Below are 16,417 nucleotides of genomic sequence, written 5' to 3'. Positions count from 1 at the left end.
TTTTTGAGCTGAAATACAGAAGAATTAGAATTTAAATATTCTTACTGATGAAAACTTTTGCTCCGTTTGTTGGGACATAGGGAGTGCAACAGGTACAGCCTGAATGAGATTCTGGAGGGAACAAGTGAAGCTCCAGGTGTGATGGAATTGGTGATGATCCAACAATGCCATGCCCAAGTTGTGATATTTTCTTCAAGTGAAAGGTGGCTGCTTGCACTGACAAACAGAAGAGGTCTGAAGGGTGGTGGTGGTGAAAATAAAATCTTCTGTGTACCTGTCAAGCCAAAACAACAACTGATGGGGAATTTGGAAAAAATTCTTTACCATTTACTCCCAATACCATATACAGTAAAAAAATGACAGATTGATTAGTGAAGCATAGAGTGGCTGTTCAGGAAGAGTGATGAGGAGAAATCAAGAAAGCAACCAAGAACAAATCAAAGGAAGCAGGCACAATCAATCAGCTGCTGGAGTAAAGAGGCTGTAGGAGAAGGGCAGAGCATCTGAGCTGGCAGCCAGCCCCATAGATACTCAATACTCAATTTGAGATTAAGAATGTTCAGTACTGCACAAATTTTAGTACTGGCTATTAGGAAAAACTGCGTGTACAATGTCAAATCTTTACGGTGCCCATTTTTGAATGTGAGTGACTCACTGGAGGGTGTTGGGAGGTCCCAGTTCGGCATACATTTTTGTTATGTGGAAGTTTAATGGAAGATTATTGAAAAGTCTGTCTGCAGAATTATTCAAACTGAAATGATCTAAGAGGTTCATATTGGGAAGGAACCAATCTCACTGCCAGGGTACTTCATGGGTGGTCTTTATTAGCAAATTGGAAGAACATACCTTAAGTTGTGGAAGCAAGTTTTTCCCTACCCCTCCTCCTTTGAGAGGAAGTTGTGTTGAGAACTAAATTCTGAAGAAAACCAGTAAAGCTTGGAGTAAGTTTGGTGTTTTGGTGAGGATGGAAGTCTTTGTGATAGAGAAACATAACAGAGGGATGTGCATCTATGTAAAGGCTCCTGAGGAGTAAAGTTACTGAATTCTGAATGGCAGCTGACAAGGGCTTTGTCTCTTTGTAGCAGCGAAGCTATTAAAAAACTTTTGGAAGTTCAAAGAGGCAGTGTCTTTGTTAAAATGCCCTGCTCTGACTAAAAAAAAAAACCTACATTTTTTTTGCAGGTCTCTTCATATGGACATGACTAGCCATAAGAAATTAGGTTGGTGTGTGTTTTGGCATGGAATTTGGTCAATGTTTGTGTTAAGTCTTGATTTTGGGAGGAGAGTGGCACAATGTGGAATGCAAAGACTAAGCCTAGTGCCCACTTCTCTGAGCTAAGGGAAGCAATCTAATATAGGTTTGTGCATTTCCAGAAGGACTATGCTGTCAACACCCCTGATTTTTGGTGTGCCGCTTGCCAGGCTGCACAAGTGGATCTCAGAGATCAAGTGTTGCAGCAATGGAAGGAAAAGAGACAGTTAGTGACAAGTGGCCCTCTTTAATGTCAAGAGTGTATGGTAGAAACAGAAAACTTGTTCTTGAAGTAGTCCTGTAAATATAAGCTTTCTTTGGTTTAACTGTATTTATTAAGGAAGTGAGTTGCCCACTTTGGAAACAAAGAATGAGCTTGTCTTAGAGGGCTGGATAGTGTGAATATACTGTAACTATCATTCTCCCCACTTGTTATCCATCAGATACTCAAAGCACACACGTCTCATCCGTTTTCTCACGTACTTTGAAGTAGGATGTCTTCCTGACAACATGTGAATAATGGACTTTTTTTATGAAGCTCTGGAATTTATATCCCTTTGTTTCAATGCTATATATTACACACCACTTTGTTAGGCACTCATCTTGTACAGCAACAAGAGCTAATGTTGCTCAGTGAATAAAATGCCACCATGTAGACTAACAACTAGAGTGTATTTTAAAGTTAAATACATATATTCGCTTTTTGTTGGGTACACACTAATTCCCAAAGATGTCTTTACTTTGCAGTGGTGAATCTGAGAGATGACTTCAGAAAACTTGTTCTGGAAAGCTTTTTTAAAAATTAGAGTCTTGGGAATTTTGTTGTCACTGAGTTTTGTGTGTCACAGGTAGAAAAACATTTTGTTGTAATTATTGGGTAATTCAGAAAATGTACTAAGTGATATTGTTTAACTTCAGGCAGCTGATAGTCCTGCTGACTCTCACAGCCTCTGGAATACATTGCTGTGACAGTGATGCCAAGAAAACAGCAAATTTGGGTGGTGGTTCAAAGATCTTTGCTAGTGGTAAGAACTACTTTTGATAGGATGAAGTTAAAATGGAATGACACAGTAACTGAGTTCATTTTTGTCTGGGGTTAAATGACACAAAAGGTCTGCAGTCATTTTAAACAAGTCTTGAAATATGTTTAGATGTTTTGGCAGTCTCTGAATCTTTTTAATATGCTATTTTTAAAGAAAATGATATGGTTCAAACTATTCAAATTAATCTGTTTTAATCTGAGGGTTTTATGTATAATAATAAGGTTTGGATTTAATAAAAGCATCGTTGTACTAAGAATGTGTAGCTTTCTAAATAGTCCCAGTGGGTTGACACAAGATTACAGAGACAAAACATGTAGATGAGCTGCTCCAAATGCTTTGTGGTGGAGAGAAAATGTGTGGTAATGCTGAGCTCTGACCAGCATTTCTTGGGGTGGATAACTAACACAAGTAAGTCTCCAAAGAACCCAGAGTCTCCGTGCAGCCCTGCTTGATATGAATATCTGTGCTGCAGGAACTAGGAGCCAAGGTAACGAGTACTAGACTTTGGAAAGTGATGCCACTACTAAGCTGCAGTGAAATTCAGCCAGATGTCTACAAGTAAGAAATGGCATCTCTCTAAACCACTCAATATTATCAGCGATTCATACAGGAAAAGAAATTATGTTCAACTAGAACATTGAGATTGTTAGACAAGTTTGACAATCACAAGTTCTGTTTGTAACAGCTGTGTGAAACCTGTGTGGTTCAAGACCATCCCCCCACCAAAAATCCAAGTCCATCAGCTTTCATTGTGACTTGTTTTTCTTATAATGACTGTAACTACTGTCTCTGTAACAGATCTTTAGCTGAGTGACAAGGATGAAAGTAAATTGAGACAGCTTAGTGTAATTTTTGCTATCTCTCAAAAATAAAAAGTGCTTTTGCTAATGAAACTCTTTGTTTGATGAGTTCAGAGTGCAGCAGTTTTTCTGCTAAGTACATGCAGAAAACAACAGTAACTTGTGTGCCACCGTTCAGGGTCTCCTCTGTTACCTGTGGCCCTGAATGTGAATTCCAGCTTCGCTTAAACTCGTGCTGTATTCGGTTTTGTCCTTACTTTCCATGTATTGGCATACCACTGTTACTCATGCTAAACATCACAAGGTCTCTTGAAGACTGGTGTGTTTAAGGTTAGAAAACCGTGTCTCTTAGATGCACATGGAGAGCACTGCTTATCAATTGCTGTGTATAATTACTGTGAAAAAACTAACAACTGTGGTTTCTGTGAATTGTGTGAGGATTATGGTAATTAAGTATTTTGAATACTTGTGAAATGACATGCTTTTTGTGGAAGTGGCTGAAAATCTGTTTGCTCATTTCTGCTCTCTATGTTATATACATATTAAGGAAGCAGCAAAGGAATTAGAGGGGTAAGAAGAGCAAACCATGTTTACAGCTTCTTAGTCTGTGCTGAAGGGGTCCAGGAGTCTGAGTGCCCACGGCATAATGTGGAGTGACTTTAAGGCTGAGTTGGTATTTGTTTGGCTGCAGCCGATATCCAAGGCTGCCAGGGCAGGAGGGTGTAACCAGAGCCCTGTGTGCTCTACTTTGCTCAGGCTCTTGGCTGCCCTTTTAGGATGTGTCCTGAACAGATGCAGAACTGCAGAGTTGTGCAAATCTGACTGTGATTTGGTGACCCCAGACCAATACACACCTTGGCTATTGATTTCCAAAGATAGACTTGCACAGACATGGGAATAACTCTTCAGGTGCAAGTTTACTTGAGCATAAACTGAGAAATAATCTCTGTGTGTGAGTTGGTTTGTTTCTGGAGGTGAATAATCTCCAGTTAGTGATATACCTGATATAAGTAGATAAATTAGTGTGTTTAGTGTAAGGGGTGGAGGGAAACTACAGTAAACAAAAAGACTGAAGATGTATTCAGTTGACCTTGTAATTCCCTGGTGAGCTGCATGTGAATAACTTTTATAGGATGGATTAGCTGCCAAAGAGATGACACTTGTGTTACAGTTTGCATTAAAGTGTTTTTGAGAAAAACAAAGAAGTTTCTTGCTTTCAGCAAGTGTGAGATGATGATTATTAAAAAGTTCAGATCTGTTTACATAGATTAAGAACACAAAATCCAGTGTAGCTAATCCTTTCTCTAAGAAAGTAAATCATTTGGCTTTGATGTAATTAAGATGATGACTTCTCTTTAAGCTGCTGCTCTGTGACTTTTTTAACAAGGTAACTTCCACACAGCGTTAAGCTTATACAGGTCCTGGATAGAGTTATTATTTTGTGGCTCTTCTGCATGCAGCTGAGAAAGCTCTCTTATCTACACTGGCAGACAGCTCCTTGAGGGGGAAGAGTTAACCATAGGAAAGGATGCTGCTCTCAACAACAAATTGATAAATTGGCATCCTTATTGAGGCTCTGCAAGCTCTTGATGGTTTTTAGAGAGGGCTAGTAGGTGGAGACGCAAAGGGAAGTTAGGCACATCTTTGCCAGAAAGAAGAGTTCTAATGTTTAATTACTGATGACATGAATCTTGACCAGATGAATAACTTCCAAGCTTCTCTCCTGTGCAATATGAGAAACAATTCTTTTTTTTTGTAGCTGCTGCTGAATGTCACTGCAGTGTCCCTAAGGAAGTACTAAGTAGAGTTAGGAAGTCAAGATGATGCAGTGTGCTGTCAGCTGGCTTGTTCAGGGTGTGAGCGAGGACGGCTTTAGCAGCAGTGATGCTTTAAGTTGGGATGTGCTGTTCCTCAGAAACTGCTGAGAAAAATTTTAGGTTCCAGCTTGGAATATTTTGGTAGCTGACTTGAGTGAGATAGTTTAATATATGCAGGGAAAAAGTAACAGGTTATATATTTTGGCTTCTGTCTTCTCTTTGGTTATTTTTTTTTTTCATTCTCCTTTTTATATATAAAGGGTGAGCTTCTTTTGAGCATGGGGAATTGCAAGATCAACCCCCCAAATTAAGGTATTGCTCTACAAAGACAGTTTCAGTAAGTCATCTAGCTTTGCTCAGTATGGTAGCTTGGCTAATGCCCTAATCTATAATTTATGATGGATTGTGGCATATGTCCTCACAGTCTTTTGCAGACAGATGTGAGCCAATGTGCCAGCCTGATTAGAAGCCATGTGCCTATGATTAGGCTGAGGCCAAACCAAGCTGTTAAGTTGTACCCTTGTCGTGGCTCACTAATGTAGATCTGTTGCCTGGCTGCATGACTTTTAGATATTTTCAAATGCACTTGGAAAAAGCTGATGTCCTTCTGCAGAAGGTGGAACCCTCTTTTGATTAGACAGGTGGAGACTGGTATGGCTTGGTTTAATTTGATGTAGCTTAGATATGACAGGTATTTAAGAAGGTGCTGAACTATTGTCTCAACTAGGATTTGCTGCCTGGGACTCTTTATAATTAGTTATGACACAGGGTAAGCCACCCAACTGTGCCTCTGTCTGGGTTTGGGGCGCTTGCAACACGTTTGAAAACTAACCTCACACTCAAAGTAAGTAATGATACTGCCTTAACTCCCTTGATGGTGTTGGGGGATCACTGATGGAGTTTAAGCTCACCAAGCTCTCTGTTTGGATCATGTTAACTAACTTTCATGTGTAGCTGTATTTGCTTCATGCACAGTTAAACTCTTTATTACACGTGTTAAAAACCCAGTCACTGGCAACAACCTAAGTCTGGCTTCTCTTTTTTGATTCAGTAGACCTAAACTCCTCAGCATGTAGAAATACCACTTAACAAGCCAGCGAGGGCCTGAATAAGTTGTAGTGTAGAATCATAGGATTGTTAAGGTTGCAAAAGACCTCTAAGTTCATTGAGTCTAACCATTAAATGGTAGTAGTTACTCTCTGAAGTGATACATAGCTTTCTCCATGTGAGGGCATCTAGCTGATGTGTATTTGGAAAATGCAGTTAAGAGAAAATTTCTCAGTCCTGTAGGAAGTGCTGCTTATTTTTTATGATACCCAGAAAAAGCTCTTCTGTGCTGGACAGAAGGCTTAACAATCCAGTTGAAAGATGATAAATTTGAATTTTGCACAGATTTGAAAACCATTGAAATGATGCTGAGAAATATTTTCTATTTCAATTTGCAGTGTGAGTGAGAAGCATAATGCTTGTGCACAGAGATTGTCCTGAGACTTGCAGGCTATTGCATGTTGATTTGGCATGTTTGTAGAAGTGTGTCACAAGGGCCTTCGCCAAAGTTTCCAGATGATTTTTTTTTGGGATGGGATGCTATAGAATGCACATGTTGGAAAATGAAACCTCTCAGCCTTGAGCTGATGTAGCCAAGACATTTATTTCTGAGAGTGGAAGTAGTTCTCTCCAAGCATCTTTGCACTAACAGCATCCCTGGGAGTTGGTGGTCAAATGCTGTGTTAGAAAAGACTGCTCTAGAGTTTACCTGAAGGCTCCTGTCCAAAAGACTCAGTCCATCTCTAATGCAGAGCAGATACGAAGAAAGTGTAGCTATAAAGAAACTGGTTGCACCTTTGTCTTTCTTTAAAACATTTCCCTGCCTTATCCTGCCCTTTGCTTTCCCACAAAGGCTTGTTTATGCAACGTTGGTCTTTTGTGATGGTCTCCTTGGTATGGCTGGTTAGACTGTAAAGGTGTTCCAAGTTCTGTGTTTTCCATTTGCTACACAGGTGTGACTTGTATTGAAGTTCAGCCTGCACTGGATTTATTCCCATGTGCTCAATGTAACCTTTTCTGTGTTCTTAAGGTACTCTACTGCTTGCCTACTGATGTATTGTGTGTTGCAGTGCTGTCCTTTGGTGGGATTTCCTAATGAGTCTGCATCCACTGAAGGCAAGCCCCAGACTTCATGCAGCTGTCACTGAGAGTATGGGTCAGCCATATTTAAAGAAAAAATAGAATTCCATTCTGTTTTTTCCCCTCTTTCTGCATTCCCACCAGTGTTCTTATAGGGGAAGGATTGTAAGTGTACTGCAAATAACTAAATCCAGGAGAATAAGTGATGTACACAGACATTCTTATACTGACTTAAAGGCTTTGAGATTTGGTGTGTCTTTCATTTCTAGGTAGATACGTAAAAGAAGATAGCTAGTGAATTTGTAACTGCTTGAGAGTTCGTATTAATTTCCAGTTTTTAAGTCCTTGAATGAAGCAAGCATGACTTGCAACACTAATGAGTAGTGGTAGAATTGTCTTCAAATAGTCAAAGTTTCCTCTGTCCCTTGCTGTTCAGGTTGAAGCTCCAGTATTCTTTAGGGTAGCAAATTAAATGTGGTATCTTGGGGAGTAGGGGAAGGGAAATGCTGCAAGGTAAGAGCTATCCCAAGCCTAATGTCTTCATGTAGAAAGTATCATCTTTTGCACCTGCATAAGAACTTACCCTCTTGGTTTGCAAGACAGGTGTCTGCCAAGGGAGGTGGGAACCTCCCTTGGAATGGAGAATATGGCCCCCTTCCCTCTGAATTATTATAACTTTGAAAGTAAGGGGCTTTCAGGCAAAGATATGGGAATAGCAATAACAGTTCTTTACTAGTACATATATGTCTAACAAGGCAAACAAACAACAACACCGGCAGCAGCAGCAGCAAACAGAGCAGCAGCCCAGCACCAGCCTCTCTCGGCTGCAGGTGGTTTCCCCTTCGGTGCAGTTCCGCTCACAGCCGGCAGGGGCGCTGGGGGCTCCCGGCCGGGCAGGGCGGCTGCGATGATTCCCCGCGCCTGCAGGGGGCGCTGTGGCGCGAGCTCGGCCGCATCTCCCGCACGGGGTAATGGCGGGTGAGACGGCGGAAGGGATGGAAAAAGGGTTTCCTTTGCAAAGCCCCAGGGGCAGCTGATCCCGGTGCCCCTCTGGATAGCGAAATGAGCTGTAGCAGGAGCCTTGGAAGCAGCAAGCTGGAACGGCAGGGACGAGCAGATCCCAGAGTAGCAAACAAAATCTATCAGAAACTCTGGAGCTGTAGCAGGAGCCATGGGGTGTCTGGGCAGGCACTGGGTGTTGGGTTACAGTGTAGCAAAAAATCCAGGGCAGCGGCAGAGAAAAGGCGGGGCTGGGCAGTGGCATCCCTGTCTCCCGAACAGGGCCGGGAGAGGCTCCCTCAGAGGGGCTCATGGCTCAGAGTCCCAGGGTTTCCTCTGAGGCACCCGAGCAGATGGTGAAGGGTCCTTTGGTGAAGTCAGGTGTTAATAAGGTCCCAGTGCAATCAATGGCCACTCTTTCGAGCAGAGCTTCACTCATGGTAGGAGAAGACAGCAGGAGATGGAACCCCTCAGTGGTGGTGAATTCTTTCCAGAACAACCGCAGCCTGTTGGCCCTTGGAATGCTGAGAGAGCAAGAGAAAGCTAGGAGCTGCACCCAACCCCTTCCCCCAGCCCAATTCTCTTGGTATCTCTGCCCTTCCCAGAGAAACCCCCAGGTAAAGAGAGAGAGTAGCTAGCTGCACCCCTCCCCTGAGCTGTGGCAACTTCTTTTGTCTCTCTAAAGTACCCAATCGTTATTGTTTCCTAGCAGCATATGGGAGAAAATTCCCTGAGAAAAAGAAACAGAAGGAAAAAATCCTAAACCCCAACTTACCTACCTGTCCCCTGATACTAGAAAACTAAAGTTTCTTCTCCCATCTGGTAAGCTGTTGTCACTGTATGTCATGCAAAGAGGTTTTTGAGTGACAATGCCATGAAATATTTGCTGATGATATTTTGCACAAGTTTTGGAGTTCTCTGGTAGTAACATTTTATTTCCAAGCTGTACTTCAAGTACTACAAAAGCCTGTAATACTCAACTAGAGAAATCATTGCTCAGCAATGGTGTAGGGAATTAAAAAAGCAGAAAACACAGTATAAAAATTGTCTGACTGCTTAATAAGCTAATGAATGAAAGTAATGTTTTGGTGGATCCCCACTATAAACTTATTTTAATCCTTGATGCTGTATGTGCTCACCCATTTAAAATGTGTTCTCACATTTTGGTAAGTAAAACAGGTGCTGCTGAAGACTAAATACTTGGTTGGTCATGAAAAGTCAGTTTTTTTCCAGCCAGTTCATAAAGGTGAGTGGAGGAATGCTGCACTGCTAGTGGTATGTTTTGGATGAAGGCTCATAGTTACCCCAAGTGGTACTGGATCAATTTGAACACACCAGGAATGGTTGTATGAATGCTGTGATATTGCCAAGACACAGCTCTTGCAGTGAAGGGATCTGCTTTGTCTTGGAAGGAATCTAGTGAAGTGGAATCACCTGTAGTCCTTTAGCTTTGTAGACAAGTATCAACATAGTCATGGGGCAATGAACAGTGATCTAAAGGAGTGTCATATGTTTGTCTCCATTTTTGAACTTCCGCTGATAATTATGAACTCTCTGTAGTAGAGGGAGATTAAAAAGTAGGAATTGAGTCTGAGGCAATGCTGTGTAGTTCTTTCCTCCATGTGACCTTGGCTGCCAATTTAATGTACTTCAGTACAACTCAGGCTGCCATTCACTGAGAAGAATCTATATTGAAATTCTTGGTGTCACCTAGAGTGAGGTACTGATAATCAGGCTTGGGCAAGAACTTAGCAAAATACCATATCCAACAGCATTTTTATTCCACTATATCATTACAAAGTCTGGAATCCCTCTGAAGTCCACATTATAAAACCAACCAAACAAGACAGTGATTGAATGGGTTTCTTCACACAGACAAAGCACAGCTCCTTCTGAGTCACAGCTGAACCAGCAGCCTTTTCTATGGACCCTAAATCATGAAATCTTCAGCAAGCCTAGCAACCACAGCAGCTGGATGCTGACTCTCCAAGTAAACGCACAAATACCCAAGGGCTTCAGCCTACTTGTGTCTGCTGTCAATGTGCATGCTGCTGAAGTGAGAAGACTTTGATTTATGAATTGACAGTTGCATGTCCCTGCAGATAAGGGTGCATCACAAATTAGAACTGGGAATGTATTCCTGTTCTTGTTCTCCTTGTTTGTTGTTACTCCTTTCTCAAACTTTGTTCTTTGGTACTTTTGCATTCCATACCAAGTCTTCTCTTGGTTAACAAACCTTTGTAAAAAAAGCAGGCTTCTCTTTTCCTTCTACTTGTTTCTCTCCAGACTTAAAGGGTTTTTTTGCCTCTCAGCTTTGTTATTTTGGGGATACAGAGAGCTGTGTGGGATAGACTGAGAAAAAGGTTGTTTAAGGACTATGCAAGACCTTGTAACACAAGAAAATTGCATTTTGCATGAGCGTTGTGTGGGTTGTTCAGACTGACTGGCTGTTTGATCAATTCTCATGGTACACCACTCTTTATCTCTGTAATGTGTAAATATCTTCAATGGCTCCCATTTAAACATGTGGCTAAAATGTCAAGGCTCATACTTCCAACCTTGTTTGAGGGCTGCTGGTAGCCATATATCACTATGTTAAACTTGGTCTGAGTGAGCGAGCTCAGGGCTTTTTGCAGTAGTTGTGCAGGGGTGAGTTATAGCCCCTCAGATGGGGGATATTTCATGCCTCCTGTAGAACCTTGAATAGGCAATACCATGACCTTCTGACCTGGAAGATGGAGCAAAGTGTGACCTCAGCAGGTTGGTCAGTGGTGTAGAACTGAGAAGTGTAGTTAATGCACCAGATGAGCCACAAAGATCATTAAAACATGATTAGGGAACTGGAGCACCTCCTGAGCCTGGAGAGACTTAGAGAGCTGAAGTTTAGCCTGAAGAAGAGATACCCCAGATGGGATCTGCTCAGTGTTTATAAACATAGAGTGGAGGGTGTAAAAGAGATCTATTTCTCCAGACTCATCTCTGTGGTACATGGTGACAGGACAAGAGGTAGTAGGCACAAGTAGAAAGAGGAAATTCTTTCTGAGCATTAAAAACCAAAACCACACACATGCTGTGAGCCTGGCTGAACACTGGAACAGGTTGCTTGGAGAGGTTGTGGAATCTCTGTCTTTGGAGATACTTTAAATTCAACTGGGACAGGGTCCTGGACGACTTGCTCTGGGTGACTTGATGGTCACTAGAGGTGCCACCCAACCACATCCATTCTGTGATTCATGGTGTCTGTTTGCCTCTGGAGTTTGGTACTTAGCTGTAGTCATTGGCTAATACAATTACGCCTCCTGGTAATTAGCTGAAACAGACCATATTGGCAGAGTATGCAGCCAGGGAGAAGGTGTTGTGTTCATCATCAAGTGCTTTTGACTTGCATGTTGTGCTGCGTTTTTGGCTGGGTAGAAAGTGATTTGTCTGCAACAGATGTTTCTTCCTTGTGCTCAGGTTCTGATCTCATTTAAGTCCAAGAAGTGATAGAGCAAATCTGTTCTACAAATCTGAAGTACTACAGTGCATCTGTGAATGCTTTTCCCCTGGTGATGGAACATATGGAAATAATGCTTATCTTGATTTAGATAAGCAATTGCCTTTCCTGTACAATCATCCATGCCTAGTAGGAGTAGAAGCAGACACATAATAGTACAGGTCTTACAATCTGTCTTTTCTAACGCTCCATAAGCCTATACAGGAACAAATGGAATGGAAAGTTGTGTTAGATGTGAGGTTAGTAATTGCTAATAGTTCATTATTTTTAGTCTGTACAGGAAACTTGCAAAAACAAAGCTTTAAGTTAAAAAAAAATAGGCACCTAAGGGAAAAAGCACAGAGCGTGTAGCAGAATTGTTGGTGCACATTCCCCCAGTGTCAGATGCACTCCTAATGCTCGCTCATGTCCTTTGTGTTTTTCAGCAACCCAAGAAAAATGGTTTAGTTTCCTAGTCAAATATTTGCTGAGGATTCTTTCAGGAGTGGAAGGGCTGCCTCTTGTCTGGGGATAGTGTGATTCTTGTCCCTTGCTCAGGTTCTTTTTCCAGGTCCTCTTACAGAAGCCTTCGTTGTGGGGATACATGTCTCTGCTAGTAGCCATTGTAGCAGGGATGAGGTAGTGAGCAGACTTATTTCTGTTGAACTTGGAATTAATTTACTTCCTTCAGCTGTGAATTCTAAAGCTGACTAGAAATGAGGAAACTCTCCCATTTTCAGCTTTTATTTCTTGCAATCCAGTCTGCTACTTGCTTTTATGAACTTGAGGAGAAATGTGTCATGTGACTTGTTTAACAAACTTCCCTTATAACAGTGTGAGCCTGTGAGCCTCACTGCCATCAGTCGCTCTCACTTGTTCTGTCTTTGATTTCTTCTCCTACCGGCTTTTGCTCATGGAGTGCCAAGAGACTTTTACTTTGCCATAGGTATTGCTTTATACTATGGGGCTTTGGTACCTATTTTTACTACTTTGTGTGTGCTCTACTCTTTCATTAACAGGCGTTTCAAAATGCAAATGTAATGGTTTTTCTTATAATAAGCTCTTCCAGCTGTAGGTTTTTCTCCTCTCTCGAGTGGTAAACTCTTTGGTATTGCTGTGGGGATTTCTGTAATTGGAAGCTTGAGACCTGTTTAAAAAATTAATATACTTTAAAGTATACTAGACTTTAAAACCCTGGCTATTTGAGCACTGATTGAGTTTCAGGGCTGATTTTCCAATGCTGTAGGTTTGTGCCATCCTTGTCCCTTGTACCAGCTGAGTACATTTATGTCCTGGGTGGGGGCTCCCTCTAGTGAGATATTCTGACAGTCCCTCATCCACTTGGTTCAGATGAACTTTACCCGTTTTCTTTTCAAGTGCAGTTGCTGCTGACTCAATCGAATGCGTTTTTCTACCCTTGTGTAAGCTGTAAAAGCCCTTTTCCTTTGGGGTGAGCTGGAAGGAGTTGTAAACAAAGCTGAGGGCTAGGACTGCCTATTTCCTGTATTTGGTGTGAAGAGCTCAGCTAATCAGCCTCATCCTACTTGAAGCTGTGGCTCTATGGACTCTTGAGATGTTTTGAATATGACTGAAGGATCAAAGGATGATGTAGGAGGAAGAGCTAAATGAAATTGGGTTGTATAGGCAGAGGGTTAGAAGATGATGGCTGGGTCTAGAGGGGAAAAAGTGGGGGTGGGACATGAATGTTCAACTGTTTCTGGTGAAGATTTTCAGCTGTATTGTGTTGCTGATGTTGGGGCAGAGGAGACAAGAGGAGGACTTACAGCAGCGTTTCCACTCTTGTGTGTCATCAGTAACAGCCTAAACCCTCAAATTTTGGAAAGGATGTACCAGGATCAACTCCATCATTTGTGAGTGTGTATGCAGAGATGATTTAGTGGCCACTGACTTCACTTCCTCATAAGAATTGAAGTCAACTTGTTTGCAAGACTAAAGTTAAAACAGAAATAAAAGCTGTCTTATTTAATAAATAATTTTAATAATAATAAAAAATCTGGATTGGAAATCTTGCAGTATATTGCTCCATTTGCCTAGCAGGTGTTGTTTTCTCAATCAGAGAAAAGCGCTGCCTCCTCGTCTAAGTCCTTCCACGCTTTCTTGTTCCTTCCTCTCTGGAGCACGTCCCCCCGCAGGCAGCGCTGGCGCAGGTGCCTCAGGTAGCTCTTGATGGAGGCAGAGTTCTCCTCCTGCCGGCCGATCACCTCGTCATGGAGGGGGGGCAGTCAGCCAGGCAGCAGGTCCGTGGCCAAGCTGAGCGTGTCCAGGCCTTCTCCTGGGAGACACGGGGCAGGGAGCACGGTGAAAGGGGCAGAGGGGACTCAGGGGGCTTGAGCCCCTTGGGCTCTCCTGGGGAAGCTGGGGCCTGGCTGGGCTGCCCCAGGCCACAGCTTGTGTGGAGAAGACCTCGGGCAGGATCTGTCTTGTTCTTGTGCCTCAGCCTGTCCTTGTTTCCTCCTGGGAGGAAGGGGGCTGAGCCCCACCTCTGCCTCTGGGCTCGGGCACAGGGCTGGGGAAGAGGCAGAGGACCCTTGGTGCCTGCCCAGGCTTTCCTCTGCACAGGGGCTGGCAGTCCTCTCCCTACACGTTGTAGCTCCCGGCCCCCTGGCACCATCCCAGCTGCCTGGTCCCCAGCCCTCACCTCTCTGCGCTGCCTCTCGGCTTTTCTCCGGAGGCTGCATCCAAGGCAAAGCACGGCGAGCAGCAGGGACAGGGCTAAGAAGGTGCAGCAGTGCACCTGCACCAACCACAGGCTGGCACTGCCTGTGCCAGTGTCCGGCTGCTGCACGTCCTGGGCTGGCACGTGCAGCCGGGCCGTGTTCCTGCTGGGACAGCTGTGAGCTCTGAGGGTGCTGGGGAGCAGCGAGGCCACGCAGAGCCCCAGGAGCAGGGAGAGCCCCGGGCGGAGCATGGCGGAGCTGCCTGAGGAGCTGCGATCTCTCGCCCTCACCCTGAGCTGAGCCGAGCAGTGCCCACGGGGTCTGTGCAAGGTGGTGGCATCAGCTGTGATGTCACAAGGCTGTTGCCTGGCAGCCAGAGGCTGGGAATGTCAAGGCAAGGCCAGGCCAGAGGGTCTGAGCATATGGCTGTCTCAGCCTGCTGCTCTATCTTGCCGTTGTGGGACTGGGCCTCAGGAGCTTGGGGATGTGCTCTCCAGTGCTCAGCAAGGAACTGCTGTCACGTCTGAGTTGGTATTCTTGAGTTGATGAAAATGGAGGGTGAGACTAGAGGAACAAATTTGTTTGGGCTGTTTCTACCTTCTCACTAAATATTGAGGACCCTTCTTGCCTGTCATCAAACTTCACTTGTTCTGAAGATTTGGAATTGATTCACACTTTTGTTACCTCAAGAAATGAGTTCTATTTCTGACCAATAGATGAACTCAAGCTTCTTGAGACTTGTGTTGGAAAGAATGTTTAAAAAGTAACAGTAAAAGTGAATTTAATAATCTTCCCTCCTCAGTTCATTGCTGTGATGTGCGTGTCTAACTTGGTGAAGCTTTGGGCAGTATGTTTGTGCAAGGGTTTGAGGTAACTGAACTCTTCTATAGACTGAATCGGATGTAAATGAAGTGATTTGGTATAATGATAAAATCCACGCGTGCTGGCTCGAAGAGCAGCCCGGAGGTCTAGCTGCGCAGCCTGTGATTTACGGCGGCACACACAAAAGGATCAGAGGGGAGGCGTTCCTCACCCGAGGGAGCTGTCCCTTGAGCAGAGCGTGAGAGCACGCAGGGGGAGGCGAAGAAGCGGAGAGAGGGGACTCTCCGTATAAGTTCCACGCAGAAGGTTTATTCAGGTGAAACGATGGGGGGGTGGGGGAGAAGACGAAAAGGCAAATTTTTTACAGGGTCCAGGGATTTTACAGTGGGGAAAGGAAAGTCGGGGTAAGGGATACAGCCAATGGAATACTTGACAGGAGGTAGGGTAGCGGGTAAGGGAACCAATGGAAATAACACAAAGGAGGGACTTAGGGAAGGAACCAATGGGGTGTCCAGTACAACAGAACTTTCTAGAACTTAGGCATATTAAATCAAGGGAAATAAATATACATAGACCCATACATAAAATAGGGAGGGGAAAATATTAACCAACGATACAAAAGTATGTAGATAACTGAACTGGGGGATTATGGGCTGTCACCCTAATTAAGAGCAAGGCGTTAAACCTCGGGGCCTGACCACCACAGCTTGGTGTCTGTTTTGTCTTCAGGGGCTGCAGCCACTTGCACCGCCACAATTTGGTGATGCAAAATCTCAGGAGTTTATAGGAATAAGGGAACTATGGTAACATTATTTAGTAACAAATCTGTTGCCAGCCTAATGTATGTTGTCTTCACCACCTGCCTCCTCCTAGCTGAGCAATTTAAGGTGACAAAGCTCCAAGTTTAAAATCTGCATGGATTTTTTTTTCAGGCTTGTTGTCTGGCCTACATGTCTTCAGAAGTAATTCTGAATTTTGGGGCTGTTGGCAAATGGTGTGATTGTGTATTTTTGTACTCACTTGGTATTATTCTGGATTGGAGAAATTACTCTAGTTAGGAGGGTAATCTTACTTAATTCCTCAATTTGTTTTTGCAGTTTGCACCCTTGTGATTACCAAATAAAATTACTGATGGATCTCACTTCAAAAAATATGTGTGTTTTACAGTTTTGTAATCAAATGGTATATGGATTAGGATTCAGTGCTTCCTACTAGCTTGTATTCGGAAACAAGTAGCAAGCAAGCAGTGTGATGTTAGGGCAGTGCTGGTGTCTTGTGGGTTGCCGGTGCCCTCTCGAGGTGAAACCGAAAGATGCTGCAGTCTGACAGCAGTAGTGTCACTAGATTGCTGCCTGTTCAGGGCTTGTAAATAACGACCTTGGGCCCACGCTTGTAACCTGATTT

General features: G+C 43.4%; 1 protein-coding gene across 6 annotated transcripts in view; it reads left to right on the top strand.

Moving 5' to 3' along the window:
* The window catches only part of MACROD2 (mono-ADP ribosylhydrolase 2), an 895,327-nt gene that overhangs the window by 6,264 nt on the left and 872,646 nt on the right, over positions 1-16,417 (top strand). The gene's annotated exons all lie outside the window — the stretch shown is intronic.

The sequence above is a fragment of the Corvus hawaiiensis genome, chromosome 3 (assembly GCF_020740725.1).
Source record: "Corvus hawaiiensis isolate bCorHaw1 chromosome 3, bCorHaw1.pri.cur, whole genome shotgun sequence".
In the NCBI taxonomy this organism is placed as follows: Eukaryota; Metazoa; Chordata; class Aves; order Passeriformes; family Corvidae; genus Corvus; species Corvus hawaiiensis.
The sequence above is the reverse complement of the archived record's forward strand: the minus strand, read 5'-3'. Positions and strand labels throughout refer to the sequence as shown.